General features: G+C 32.7%; 1 protein-coding gene across 2 annotated transcripts in view; it reads right to left on the bottom strand.

The window, feature by feature from the left end:
* LOC124009351 (collagen alpha-1(VI) chain-like) overlaps positions 1-14,849 on the bottom strand; it is a 122,463-nt gene that overhangs the window by 34,865 nt on the left and 72,749 nt on the right. The gene's annotated exons all lie outside the window — the stretch shown is intronic.

The raw sequence follows: 14,849 nt of genomic DNA, 5'->3' as shown, positions 1-14,849 counted from the left end.
CTAGCATACAGTATCTAGTCTGATAACATACAGTATCTAGTCTGATAACATACAGTATCTAGTCTAACATACAGTATCTAGTCTAACATACAGTATCTAGTCTAACATACAGTATCTAGTCAGATAACATACAGTATCTAGTCTAACATACAGTATCTAGTCTAACATACAGTATCTAGTCAGATAACATACAGTATCTAGTCTAACATACAGTATCTAGTCTAACATACAGTATCTAGTCTGATAACATACAGTATCTAGTCAGATAACATACAGTATCTAGTCTGATAACATACAGTATCTAGTCTGATAACATACAGTATCTAGTCTGATAACATACAGTATCTAGACTGATAACATACAGTATCTAGTCTGATAACATACAGTATCTAGTCTAGCATACAGTATCTAGTCTGATAACATACAGTATCTAGTCTGATAACATACAGTATCTAGTCTAACATACAGTATCTAGTCTAACATACAGTATCTAGTCTAACATACAGTATCTAGTCAGATAACATACAGTATCTAGTCTAACATACAGTATCTAGTCTAACATACAGTATCTAGTCAGATAACATACAGTATCTAGTCTAACATACAGTATCTAGTCTAACATACAGTATCTAGTCTGATAACATACAGTATCTAGTCAGATAACATACAGTATCTAGTCTGATAACATACAGTATCTAGTCTGATAACATACAGTATCTAGTCTAACATACAGTATCTAGTCTAACATACAGTATCTAGTCTGATAACATACAGTATCTAGTCTGATAACATACAGTATCTAGTCTGATAACATACAGTATCTAGTCTAACATACAGTATCTAGTCTGATAACATACAGTATCTAGTCTGATAACATACAGTATCTAGTCTGATAACATACAGTATCTAGTCTAACATACAGTATCTAGTCTGATAACATACAGTATCTAGTCTAACATACAGTATCTAGTCTGATAACATATAGTATCTAGTCTGATAACATACAGTATCTAGTCTGATAACATACAGTATCTAGACTGATAACATACAGTATCTAGTCTGATAACATACAGTATCTAGTCTAACATACAGTATCTAGTCTGATAACATACAGTATCTAGTCTAACATACAGTATCTAGTCTGATAACATACAGTATCTAGTCTGATAACATACAGTATCTAGTCTAACATACAGTATCTAGTCTAACATACAGTATCTAGTCTAACATACAGTATCTAGTCAGATAACATACAGTATCTAGTCTAACATACAGTATCTAGTCTGATAACATACAGTATCTAGTCTGATAACATACAGTATCTAGTCTGATAACATACAGTATCTAGTCTGATAACATACAGTATCTAGTCTGATAACATACAGTATCTAGTCTGATAACATACAGTATCTAGTCTAACATACAGTATCTAGTCTGATAACATACAGTATCTAGTCTGATAACATACAGTATCTAGTCTGATAACATACAGTATCTAGTCTGATAACATACAGTATCTAGTCTAACATACAGTATCTAGTCTAACATACAGTATCTAGTCTAGCATACAGTATCTAGTCAGATAACATACAGTATCTAGTCTAACATACAGTATCTAGTCTGATAACATACAGTATCTAGTCTGATAACATACAGTATCTAGTCTAACATAAAGTATCTAGTCTGATAACATACAGTATCTAGTCTGATAACATACAGTATCTAGTCTGATAACATACAGTATCTAGTCTAACATACAGTATCTAGTCTGATAACATACAGTATCTAGTCTGATAACATACAGTATCTAGTCTGATAACATACAGTATCTAGTCTAACATACAGTATCTAGTCTGATAACATACAGTATCTAGTCTAACATACAGTATCTAGTCTGATAACATACAGTATCTAGTCTGATAACATACAGTATCTAGTCTAACATACAGTATCTAGTCTAACATACAGTATCTAGTCTAACATACAGTATCTAGTCTGATAACATACAGTATCTAGTCTAACATACAGTATCTAGTCTGATAACATACAGTATCTAGTCTAACATACAGTATCTAGTCTAACATACAGTATCTAGTCTAACATACAGTATCTAGTCTGATAACATACAGTATCTAGTCTGATAACATACAGTATCTAGTCTGATAACATACAGTATCTAGCCAGATAACATACAGTATCTAGTCTAACATACAGTATCTAGTCTAACATACAGTATCTAGTCAGATAACATACAGTATCTAGCCAGATAACATACAGTATCTAGTCTAACATACAGTATCTAGTCAGATAACATACAGTATCTAGTCTAACATACAGTATCTAGTCTGATAACATACAGTATCTAGTCTGATAACATACAGTATCTAGCCAGATAACATACAGTATCTAGTCTAACATACAGTATCTAGTCTGATAACATACAGTATCTAGTCTAACATACAGTATCTAGTCTAACATACAGTATCTAGTCAGATAACATACAGTATCTAGCCAGATAACATACAGTATCTAGCCAGATAACATACAGTATCTAGTCTAACATACAGTATCTAGTCTGATAACATACAGTATCTAGTCTGATAACATACAGTATCTAGCCAGATAACATACAGTATCTAGTCTAACATACAGTATCTAGTCTAACATACAGTATCTAGTCAGATAACATACAGTATCTAGCCAGATAACATACAGTATCTAGCCAGATAACATACAGTATCTAGTCTAACATACAGTATCTAGTCTGATAACATACAGTATCTAGTCTGATAACATACAGTATCTAGTCTAACATACAGTATCTAGTCTAACATACAGTATCTAGTCTGATAACATACAGTATCTAGTCTGATAACATACAGTATCTAGTCTGATAACATACAGTATCTAGCCAGATAACATACAGTATCTAGTCTAACATACAGTATCTAGTCTAACATACAGTATCTAGTCAGATAACATACAGTATCTAGCCAGATAACATACAGTATCTAGCCAGATAACATACAGTATCTAGTCTAACATACAGTATCTAGTCTGATAACATACAGTATCTAGCCAGATAACATACAGTATCTAGTCTGATAACATACAGTATCTAGTCTGATAACATACAGTATCTAGTCTGATAACATACAGTATCTAGTCTAACATACAGTATCTAGTCTGATAACATACAGTATCTAGTCTAACATACAGTATCTAGTCTGACATACAGTATCTAGTCTAGCATACAGTATCTAGTCTGATAACATACAGTATCTAGTCTGATAACATACAGTATCTAGTCTGACATACAGTATCTAGTCTAGCATACAGTATCTAGTCTGACATACAGTATCTAGTCTAACATACAGTATCTAGTCTGATAACATACAGTATCTAGTCTGACATACAGTATCTAGTCTAGCATACAGTATCTAGTCTGACATACAGTATCTAGTCTAACATACAGTATCTAGTCTGATAACATACAGTATCTAGTCTAGCATACAGTATCTAGTCTGACATACAGTATCTAGTCTAACATACAGTATCTAGTCTGATAACATACAGTATCTAGTCTAACATACAGTATCTAGTCTGATAACATACAGTATCTAGTCTAACATACAGTATCTAGTCTGATAACATACAGTATCTAGTCTAACATACAGTATCTAGTCTGATAACATACAGTATCTAGTCTGATAACATACAGTATCTAGTCTAACATACAGTATCTAGTCTGACATACAGTATCTAGTCTAGCATACAGTATCTAGTCTGACATACAGTATCTAGTCTAACATACAGTATCTAGTCTAACATACAGTATCTAGTCTAACATACAGTATCTAGTCTGATAACATACAGTATCTAGTCTGATAACATACAGTATCTAGTCTGATAACATACAGTATCTAGTCTGATAACATACAGTATCTAGTCTGATAACATACAGTATCTAGTCTGATAACATACAGTATCTAGTCTGATAACATACAGTATCTAGTCTAGCATACAGTATCTAGTCTGATAACATACAGTATCTAGTCTAGCATACAGTATCTAGTCTGATAACATACAGTATCTAGTCTAGCATACAGTATCTAGTCTGATAACATACAGTATCTAGTCTGATAACATACAGTATCTAGTCTAACATACAGTATCTAGTCTGATAACATACAGTATCTAGTCTGACATACAGTATCTAGTCTAGCATACAGTATCTAGTCTGACATACAGTATCTAGTCTAACATACAGTATCTAGTCTGATAACATACAGTATCTAGTCTAACATACAGTATCTAGTCTGATAACATACAGTATCTAGTCTGATAACATACAGTATCTAGTCTAACATACAGTATCTAGTCTGACATACAGTATCTAGTCTAGCATACAGTATCTAGTCTGACATACAGTATCTAGTCTAACATACAGTATCTAGTCTAACATACAGTATCTAGTCTAACATACAGTATCTAGTCTGATAACATACAGTATCTAGTCTGATAACATACAGTATCTAGTCTGATAACATACAGTATCTAGTCTGATAACATACAGTATCTAGTCTGATAACATACAGTATCTAGTCTAGCATACAGTATCTAGTCTGATAACATACAGTATCTAGTCTGATAACATACAGTATCTAGTCTGATAACATACAGTATCTAGTCTGATAACATACAGTATCTAGTCTAGCATACAGTATCTAGTCTGATAACATACAGTATCTAGTCTGATAACATACAGTATCTAGTCTGATAACATACAGTATCTAGTCTAGCATACAGTATCTAGTCTGATAACATACAGTATCTAGTCTAGCATACAGTATCTAGTCTGATAACATACAGTATCTAGTCTAGCATACAGTATCTAGTCTGATAACATACAGTATCTAGTCTGATAACATACAGTATCTAGTCTAACATACAGTATCTAGTCTGATAACATACAGTATCTAGTCTGATAACATACAGTATCTAGTCTAACATACAGTATCTAGTCTGATAACATACAGTATCTAGTCTAACATACAGTATCTAGTCTGATAACATACAGTATCTAGTCTAACATACAGTATCTAGTCTGATAACATACAGTATCTAGTCTGATAACATACAGTATCTAGTCTAACATACAGTATCTAGTCTAACATACAGTATCTAGTCTAACATACAGTATCTAGTCTGATAACATACAGTATCTAGTCTGATAACATACAGTATCTAGTCTGATAACATACAGTATCTAGTCTGATAACATACAGTATCTAGCCAGATAACATACAGTATCTAGTCGAACATACAGTATCTAGTCTAACATACAGTATCTAGTCAGATAACATACAGTATCTAGCCAGATAACATACAGTATCTAGTCTAACATACAGTATCTAGTCAGATAACATACAGTATCTAGTCTAACATACAGTATCTAGTCTGATAACATACAGTATCTAGTCTAACATACAGTATCTAGTCTAACATACAGTATCTAGTCAGATAACATACAGTATCTAGCCAGATAACATACAGTATCTAGCCAGATAACATACAGTATCTAGTCTAACATACAGTATCTAGTCTGATAACATACAGTATCTAGTCTGATAACATACAGTATCTAGCCAGATAACATACAGTATCTAGTCTAACATACAGTATCTAGTCTAACATACAGTATCTAGTCAGATAACATACAGTATCTAGCCAGATAACATACAGTATCTAGCCAGATAACATACAGTATCTAGTCTAACATACAGTATCTAGTCTGATAACATACAGTATCTAGTCTGATAACATACAGTATCTAGTCTAACATACAGTATCTAGTCTAACATACAGTATCTAGTCTGATAACATACAGTATCTAGTCTGATAACATACAGTATCTAGTCTGATAACATACAGTATCTAGCCAGATAACATACAGTATCTAGTCTAACATACAGTATCTAGTCTAACATACAGTATCTAGTCAGATAACATACAGTATCTAGCCAGATAACATACAGTATCTAGCCAGATAACATACAGTATCTAGTCTAACATACAGTATCTAGTCTAACATACAGTATCTAGTCTGATAACATACAGTATCTAGCCAGATAACATACAGTATCTAGTCTGATAACATACAGTATCTAGTCTGATAAGATACAGTATCTAGTCTGATAACATACAGTATCTAGTCTAACATACAGTATCTAGTCTGATAACATACAGTATCTAGTCTAACATACAGTATCTAGTCTGACATACAGTATCTAGTCTAGCATACAGTATCTAGTCTGATAACATACAGTATCTAGTCTGATAACATACAGTATCTAGTCTGACATACAGTATCTAGTCTAGCATACAGTATCTAGTCTCATACAGTATCTAGTCTAACATACAGTATCTAGTCTGATAACATACAGTATCTAGTCTAACATACAGTATCTAGTCTAACATACAGTATCTAGTCTGATAACATACAGTATCTAGTCTAACATACAGTATCTAGTCTGACATACAGTATCTAGTCTAGCATACAGTATCTAGTCTGACATACAGTATCTAGTCTAACATACAGTATCTAGTCTAACATACAGTATCTAGTCTAACATACAGTATCTAGTCTGATAACATACAGTATCTAGTCTGATAACATACAGTATCTAGTCTGATAACATACAGTATCTAGTCTGATAACATACAGTATCTAGTCTAGCATACAGTATCTAGTCTGATAACATACAGTATCTAGTCTAGCATACAGTATCTAGTCTGATAACATACAGTATCTAGTCTAGCATACAGTATCTAGTCTGATAACATACAGTATCTAGTCTGATAACATACAGTATCTAGTCTGATAACATACAGTATCTAGTCTAACATACAGTATCTAGTCTAACATACAGTATCTAGTCAGATAACATACAGTATCTAGCCAGATAACATACAGTATCTAGCCAGATAACATACAGTATCTAGTCTGATAACATACAGTATCTAGTCTAACATACAGTATCTAGTCTGATAACATACAGTATCTAGTCTGATAACATACAGTATCTAGTCTAACATACAGTATCTAGTCTGATAACATACAGTATCTAGTCTGATAACATACAGTATCTAGTCTGATAACATACAGTATCTAGTCTAACATACAGTATCTAGTCTGATGTAAATGATAACATACCGTATCTAGTCTAACATACAGTATCTAGTCTGATAACATACAGTATCTAGTCTAATATACAGTATCTAGTCTGATAACATACAGTATCTAGTCTGATAACATACAGTATCTAGTCTAACATACAGTATCTAGTCTAACATACAGTATCTAGTCTAACATACAGTATCTAGTCTGATAACATACAGTATCTAGTCTGATAACATACAGTATCTAGTCTGATAACATACAGTATCTAGTCTGATAACATACAGTATCTAGTCTAACATACAGTATCTAGTCTGATAACATACAGTATCTAGTCAGATAACATACAGTATCTAGTCTAACATACAGTATCTAGTCTAACATACAGTATCTAGTCAGATAACATACAGTATCTAGCCAGATAACATACAGTATCTAGTCTAACATACAGTATCTAGTCAGATAACATACAGTATCTAGTCTAACATACAGTATCTAGTCTGATAACATACAGTATCTAGTCTGATAACATACAGTATCTAGCCAGATAACATACAGTATCTAGTCTAACATACAGTATCTAGTCTGATAACATACAGTATCTAGTCTAACATACAGTATCTAGTCTAACATACAGTATCTAGTCAGATAACATACAGTATCTAGCCAGATAACATACAGTATCTAGTCTAACATACAGTATCTAGTCTGATAACATACAGTATCTAGTCTGATAACATACAGTATCTAGCCAGATAACATACAGTATCTAGTCTAACATACAGTATCTAGTCTAACATACAGTATCTAGTCAGATAACATACAGTATCTAGCCAGATAACATACAGTATCTAGCCAGATAACATACAGTATCTAGTCTAACATACAGTATCTAGTCTGATAACATACAGTATCTAGTCTGATAACATACAGTATCTAGTCTAACATACAGTATCTAGTCTAACATACAGTATCTAGTCTAACATACAGTATCTAGTCTGATAACATACAGTATCTAGTCTGATAACATACAGTATCTAGTCTGATAACATACAGTATCTAGCCAGATAACATACAGTATCTAGTCTAACATACAGTATCTAGTCTAACATACAGTATCTAGTCAGATAACATACAGTATCTAGCCAGATAACATACAGTATCTAGCCAGATAACATACAGTATCTAGTCTAACATACAGTATCTAGTCTGATAACATACAGTATCTAGTCTAACATACAGTATCTAGTCTAACATACAGTATCTAGTCTAACATACAGTATCTAGTCTAACATACAGTATCTAGTCTGATAACATACAGTATCTAGTCTGATAACATACAGTATCTAGTCTGATAACATACAGTATCTAGTCTAGCATACAGTATCTAGTCTGATAACATACAGTATCTAGTCTAACATACAGTATCTAGTCAGATAACATACAGTATCTAGTCTGATAACATACAGTATCTAGTCAGATAACATACAGTATCTAGTCTAACATACAGTATCTAAACATACAGTATCTAGTCAGATAACATACAGTATCTAGTCTAACATACAGTATCTAGTCTGATAACATACAGTATCTAGTCAGATAACATACAGTATCTAGTCTAACATACAGTATCTAGTCTAACATACAGTATCTAGTCAGATAACATACAGTATCTAGTCTAACATACAGTATCTAGTCTGATAACATACAGTATCTAGTCTGATAACATACAGTATCTAGCCAGATAACATACAGTATCTAGTCTAACATACAGTATCTAGTCTAACATACAGTATCTAGTCAGATAACATACAGTATCTAGCCAGATAACATACAGTATCTAGCCAGATAACATACAGTATCTAGTCTAACATACAGTATCTAGTCTGATAACATACAGTATCTAGCCAGATAACATACAGTATCTAGTCTGATAACATACAGTATCTAGTCTGATAACATACAGTATCTAGTCTGATAACATACAGTATCTAGCCAGATAACATACAGTATCTAGTCTAACATACAGTATCTAGTCTAACATACAGTATCTAGTCAGATAACATACAGTATCTAGCCAGATAACATACAGTATCTAGCCAGATAACATACAGTATCTAGTCTAACATACAGTATCTAGTCTGATAACATACAGTATCTAGTCTGATAACATACAGTATCTAGTCTAACATACAGTATCTAGTCTAACATACAGTATCTAGTCTGATAACATACAGTATCTAGTCTGATAACATACAGTATCTAGTCTGATAACATACAGTATCTAGCCAGATAACATACAGTATCTAGTCTAACATACAGTATCTAGTCTAACATACAGTATCTAGTCAGATAACATACAGTATCTAGCCAGATAACATACAGTATCTAGCCAGATAACATACAGTATCTAGTCTAACATACAGTATCTAGTCTGATAACATACAGTATCTAGCCAGATAACATACAGTATCTAGTCTGATAACATACAGTATCTAGTCTGATAACATACAGTATCTAGTCTGATAACATACAGTATCTAGTCTAACATACAGTATCTAGTCTGATAACATACAGTATCTAGTCTAACATACAGTATCTAGTCTGACATACAGTATCTAGTCTAGCATACAGTATCTAGTCTGATAACATACAGTATCTAGTCTGATAACATACAGTATCTAGTCTGACATACAGTATCTAGTCTAGCATACAGTATCTAGTCTGACATACAGTATCTAGTCTAACATACAGTATCTAGTCTGATAACATACAGTATCTAGTCTGACATACAGTATCTAGTCTAGCATACAGTATCTAGTCTGACATACAGTATCTAGTCTAACATACAGTATCTAGTCTGATAACATACAGTATCTAGTCTAGCATACAGTATCTAGTCTGACATACAGTATCTAGTCTAACATACAGTATCTAGTCTGATAACATACAGTATCTAGTCTAACATACAGTATCTAGTCTGATAACATACAGTATCTAGTCTAACATACAGTATCTAGTCTGATAACATACAGTATCTAGTCTAACATACAGTATCTAGTCTGATAACATACAGTATCTAGTCTGATAACATACAGTATCTAGTCTAACATACAGTATCTAGTCTGATACAGTATCTAGTCTAGCATACAGTATCTAGTCTGACATACAGTATCTAGTCTAACATACAGTATCTAGTCTAACATACAGTATCTAGTCTAACATACAGTATCTAGTCTGATAACATACAGTATCTAGTCTGATAACATACAGTATCTAGTCTGATAACATACAGTATCTAGTCTGATAACATACAGTATCTAGTCTGATAACATACAGTATCTAGTCTGATAACATACAGTATCTAGTCTGATAACATACAGTATCTAGTCTAGCATACAGTATCTAGTCTGATAACATACAGTATCTAGTCTAGCATACAGTATCTAGTCTGATAACATACAGTATCTAGTCTAGCATACAGTATCTAGTCTGATAACATACAGTATCTAGTCTGATAACATACAGTATCTAGTCTAACATACAGTATCTAGTCTGATAACATACAGTATCTAGTCTGACATAAGTATCTAGTCTAGCATACAGTATCTAGTCTGACATACAGTATCTAGTCTAACATACAGTATCTAGTCTGATAACATACAGTATCTAGTCTAACATACAGTATCTAGTCTGATAACATACAGTATCTAGTCTGATAACATACAGTATCTAGTCTAACATACAGTATCTAGTCTGACATACAGTATCTAGTCTAGCATACAGTATCTAGTCTGACATACAGTATCTAGTCTAACATACAGTATCTAGTCTAACATACAGTATCTAGTCTAACATACAGTATCTAGTCTGATAACATACAGTATCTAGTCTGATAACATACAGTATCTAGTCTGATAACATACAGTATCTAGTCTGATAACATACAGTATCTAGTCTGATAACATACAGTATCTAGTCTAGCATACAGTATCTAGTCTGATAACATACAGTATCTAGTCTGATAACATACAGTATCTAGTCTGATAACATACAGTATCTAGTCTGATAACATACAGTATCTAGTCTAGCATACAGTATCTAGTCTGATAACATACAGTATCTAGTCTGATAACATACAGTATCTAGTCTGATAACATACAGTATCTAGTCTAGCATACAGTATCTAGTCTGATAACATACAGTATCTAGTCTAGCATACAGTATCTAGTCTGATAACATACAGTATCTAGTCTAGCATACAGTATCTAGTCTGATAACATACAGTATCTAGTCTGATAACATACAGTATCTAGTCTAACATACAGTATCTAGTCTGATAACATACAGTATCTAGTCTGATAACATACAGTATCTAGTCTAACATACAGTATCTAGTCTGATAACATACAGTATCTAGTCTAACATACAGTATCTAGTCTGATAACATACAGTATCTAGTCTAACATACAGTATCTAGTCTGATAACATACAGTATCTAGTCTGATAACATACAGTATCTAGTCTAACATACAGTATCTAGTCTAACATACAGTATCTAGTCTAACATACAGTATCTAGTCTGATAACATACAGTATCTAGTCTGATAACATACAGTATCTAGTCTGATAACATACAGTATCTAGTCTGATAACATACAGTATCTAGTCAGATAACATACAGTATCTAGTCGAACATACAGTATCTAGTCTAACATACAGTATCTAGTCAGATAACATACAGTATCTAGCCAGATAACATACAGTATCTAGTCTAACATACAGTATCTAGTCAGATAACATACAGTATCTAGTCTAACATACAGTATCTAGTCTGATAACATACAGTATCTAGTCTAACATACAGTATCTAGTCTAACATACAGTATCTAGTCAGATAACATACAGTATCTAGCCAGATAACATACAGTATCTAGCCAGATAACATACAGTATCTAGTCTAACATACAGTATCTAGTCTGATAACATACAGTATCTAGTCTGATAACATACAGTATCTAGCCAGATAACATACAGTATCTAGTCTAACATACAGTATCTAGTCTAACATACAGTATCTAGTCAGATAACATACAGTATCTAGCCAGATAACATACAGTATCTAGCCAGATAACATACAGTATCTAGTCTAACATACAGTATCTAGTCTGATAACATACAGTATCTAGTCTGATAACATACAGTATCTAGTCTAACATACAGTATCTAGTCTAACATACAGTATCTAGTCTGATAACATACAGTATCTAGTCTGATAACATACAGTATCTAGTCTGATAACATACAGTATCTAGCCAGATAACATACAGTATCTAGTCTAACATACAGTATCTAGTCTAACATACAGTATCTAGTCAGATAACATACAGTATCTAGCCAGATAACATACAGTATCTAGCCAGATAACATACAGTATCTAGTCTAACATACAGTATCTAGTCTAACATACAGTATCTAGTCTGATAACATACAGTATCTAGCCAGATAACATACAGTATCTAGTCTGATAACATACAGTATCTAGTCTGATAAGATACAGTATCTAGTCTGATAACATACAGTATCTAGTCTAACATACAGTATCTAGTCTGATAACATACAGTATCTAGTCTAACATACAGTATCTAGTCTGACATACAGTATCTAGTCTAGCATACAGTATCTAGTCTGATAACATACAGTATCTAGTCTGATAACATACAGTATCTAGTCTGACATACAGTATCTAGTCTAGCATACAGTATCTAGTCTGACATACAGTATCTAGTCTAACATACAGTATCTAGTCTGATAACATACAGTATCTAGTCTAACATACAGTATCTAGTCTAACATACAGTATCTAGTCTGATAACATACAGTATCTAGTCTAACATACAGTATCTAGTCTGACATACAGTATCTAGTCTAGCATACAGTATCTAGTCTGACATACAGTATCTAGTCTAACATACAGTATCTAGTCTAACATACAGTATCTAGTCTAACATACAGTATCTAGTCTGATAACATACAGTATCTAGTCTGATAACATACAGTATCTAGTCTGATAACATACAGTATCTAGTCTGATAACATACAGTATCTAGTCTAGCATACAGTATCTAGTCTGATAACATACAGTATCTAGTCTAGCATACAGTATCTAGTCTGATAACATACAGTATCTAGTCTAGCATACAGTATCTAGTCTGATAACATACAGTATCTAGTCTGATAACATACAGTATCTAGTCTGATAACATACAGTATCTAGTCTAACATACAGTATCTAGTCTAACATACAGTATCTAGTCAGATAACATACAGTATCTAGCCAGATAACATACAGTATCTAGCCAGATAACATACAGTATCTAGTCTGATAACATACAGTATCTAGTCTAACATACAGTATCTAGTCTGATAACATACAGTATCTAGTCTGATAACATACAGTATCTAGTCTAACATACAGTATCTAGTCTGATAACATACAGTATCTAGTCTGATAACATACAGTATCTAGTCTGATAACATACAGTATCTAGTCTAACATACAGTATCTAGTCTGATGTAAATGATAACATACAGTATCTAGTCTAACATACAGTATCTAGTCTGATAACATACAGTATCTAGTCTAATATACAGTATCTAGTCTGATAACATACAGTATCTAGTCTGATAACATACAGTATCTAGTCTAACATACAGTATCTAGTCTAACATACAGTATCTAGTCTAACATACAGTATCTAGTCTGATAACATACAGTATCTAGTCTGATAACATACAGTATCTAGTCTGATAACATACAGTATCTAGTCTGATAACATACAGTATCTAGTCTAACATACAGTATCTAGTCTGATAACATACAGTATCTAGCCAGATAACATACAGTATCTAGTCTAACATACAGTATCTAGTCTAACATACAGTATCTAGTCAGATAACATACAGTATCTAGCCAGATAACATACAGTATCTAGTCTAACATACAGTATCTAGTCAGATAACATACAGTATCTAGTCTAACATACAGTATCTAGTCTGATAACATACAGTATCTAGTCTGATAACATACAGTATCTAGCCAGATAACATACAGTATCTAGTCTAACATACAGTATCTAGTCTGATAACATACAGTATCTAGTCTAACATACAGTATCTAGTCTAACATACAGTATCTAGTCAGATAACATACAGTATCTAGCCAGATAACATACAGTATCTAGTCTAACATACAGTATCTAGTCTGATAACATACAGTATCTAGTCTGATAACATACAGTATCTAGCCAGATAACATACAGTATCTAGTCTAACATACAGTATCTAGTCTAACATACAGTATCTAGTCAGATAACATACAGTATCTAGCCAGATAACATACAGTATCTAGCCAGATAACATACAGTATCTAGTCTAACATACAGTATCTAGTCTGATAACATACAGTATCTAGTCTGATAACATACAGTATCTAGTCTAACATACAGTATCTAGTCTAACATACAGTATCTAGTCTAACATACAGTATCTAGTCTGATAACATACAGTATCTAGTCTGATAACATACAGTATCTAGTCTGATAACATACAGTATCTAGCCAGATAACATACAGTATCTAGTCTAACATACAGTATCTAGTCTAACATA

This window comes from Oncorhynchus gorbuscha, linkage group LG22 (genome assembly GCF_021184085.1).
Source record: "Oncorhynchus gorbuscha isolate QuinsamMale2020 ecotype Even-year linkage group LG22, OgorEven_v1.0, whole genome shotgun sequence".
Lineage (NCBI taxonomy): Eukaryota > Metazoa > Chordata > Actinopteri > Salmoniformes > Salmonidae > Oncorhynchus > Oncorhynchus gorbuscha.
This window is presented reverse-complemented; position numbering and strand designations above follow the sequence as displayed.